Source organism: Mus pahari, unplaced genomic scaffold (genome assembly GCF_900095145.1).
Source record: "Mus pahari unplaced genomic scaffold, PAHARI_EIJ_v1.1 scaffold_11706_1, whole genome shotgun sequence".
Taxonomy (NCBI): Eukaryota; Metazoa; Chordata; class Mammalia; order Rodentia; family Muridae; genus Mus; species Mus pahari.
In genome coordinates this window covers 19,772-21,967 of record NW_018393883.1, presented here as the reverse complement: position 1 = coordinate 21,967, position 2,196 = coordinate 19,772, and the positions used below count along the sequence as shown (strand labels likewise).

General features: G+C 47.1%; 1 pseudogene; it reads left to right on the top strand.

The window, feature by feature from the left end:
* The first annotated feature begins 306 nt into the window (after window positions 1-306).
* LOC110315780 overlaps window positions 307-2,196 on the top strand; it is a 19,725-nt pseudogene continuing 17,835 nt past the window's right edge.

Here is a 2,196-nt window from a genome sequence, read left to right as displayed (position 1 = left end):
AATTGGGCTGAAAAGGGAAACCCTAGAAAATTTTCTGAAAGCGGTAGATCAGGTGGCCCCATGGTTCCCAGTCTCTGGTCACCTTGCCAGACTGAGCTGGGAGAAGTTAGGAAAAGATTTGAAGTTTGCAGAGGAACAGGGGGTCCTCACAAAAAGGGTTCTATCAGTAACTAACTAGTTCACAACTGTAGAGAGGACAAGGAAAGATGTGGAGCTGAGCTGCAGAAGGGGAATGAGGCTTTGAACCAAGTAAGAGAGGAGAGATCACAGAAGTCCGATGCCAAAAGCAGTTCTAGCGAAGGGGACATGTCCAAAGATGACTTGGAAAGCATAGTGGACAGTTTAGAAAAAGTGAAAGTAAAAGTGCAGCCATCGGCTCCGGGGCCTCTGCGGCCGCTACCTTATGCTCCTGAAGGTGCCACAGGGCGTAGTTTGCATCCAGAAGTATGGCGAGAGATAAGTGCTCACTGCTTCCCAGTTTTCCAGGATGCTCAAGGAACTCAATTCTATGAGCCACTAGATTGGAAGGTAATTCAAAGACTGATGGAAGGGGTACGAGCCTACAGGTCAGTGCCACTTGTGTTATAGCTCAACTTGAATCTCTGCATCGCTATTGTCTAACTCCCAGTGATTGGCAGAATCTGGCATGAGCCTGTCTTTCCCCTGGACATTATCTTGACTGGAAAACATTCTTTATAGAATATTCAGGTGAACAGGCCACTCAGAACGTGAGTGCAGGACAAGTGGCCTGGGATCAGGATATGTTATTAGGTCAAGGAAGATTCGCTACTACACAGACTAACTACCCTATACAAGTTTATGAACAAATTAATAAAATAGGAACTAGGGCTTGGAAGCCCCTCGCTAACAGGGGAGAAGTTAATGGTAATTTAACAAAAATCCTTCAAGAACCCACGGAGCCATTTGCAGACTTTGTGGCCAGGATGATAGAAGTGGCAGGGAGGGTATTGGAGATCCTGATACGGCGATGCCATTAGTGAGACAGCTGATTTTTTTAACAATGTACAAAGGAATAGAGACAAGCCATTAATCCATATAAACATAAGGGGCATGAGGTATGGATGAAGATCTGTAGAGAGCTAGGAGACCCATTAACTAATGCAGGGCTGGCTGCTGCAGTCGTGCAGGTCTGCCAAGGAAAGAATAGGTCCAGGAATACAGGTTGTTTCAAATGCAGGCAACCTGGTCATATGAAGCGACAATGCCCACAACAGACTGGAATGGGAGGCCAGCGGCCTCGGGTACCTGGACTTTGTCCAAAATGTAAAAAGGGAAATCATTGGGCCCATTGGTGTTGATCAGTGAAGGATATTCATGGGCAGCCAATCGAGCATAGAGGCGTTCGGCCATAAAACGGGAGATGGGTTCCCCGACCTCAGGGCCCTCAGATATATGGGGCAGTCACAGAGGGATGGCCAAATTTGAAACTGCCAATGCAGTGGAACAATCCAGGAGGGCCATGAGAGTAAGCTCAGGGCTCGACCTCAGTTCCACCACCCGACTCGTATTAACCCCCCGTATGGGGGTCCAGCTGGTGGATTCAGATTTCAAAGGCCCTCTACCAGCAGATACAGTGGGGTTGATCTTAGGAAGGAGCTCTGTAACAATGCAGGGCATGATAGTCCATCCTGGAGTCATAGATTCAGATTATACAGGACAAGTCAAAATTATGGTTTCTTCACCTAGGGGCATAGTAGCCATCTTCCCCGGAGATTGCATAGCTCAGTTGCATGTATTACCTAGCTGTCATTCTCAGTTCCCAGCTAAGGAAGAAGAAAGAGGGGTTAAGGGATTTGACTCTACTGACACTTCTGCCATTTTTTTTGCTCCCTAGATTTAGATGAAAGACCTTTATTGCAGCTTATAATAGAGGGAAAATCTGTTTCTGGGCTGTTGGACACTGGTGCAGATTGTAGTATCATTAGCATCAAGGATTGGCCCTCTGGTTGGCCACATTAGTGATCAGAGCAAACCATGAGAGGTCTTGGATATGCTCAGATGCCAGAAATGAGTTCTCACCATCTAAGGTGGCGTGACAAGGAAGGGCATTCGGGTCATTTCCAGCTCTATGTGCTGCCCATCCCGATTTCGTTATGGGGGCATGATCTGATGAAGGACCATATAGCACCCAAGCCCAGAAGATGATGTTGCATTCAGGATATAGGCCTGGTAAAG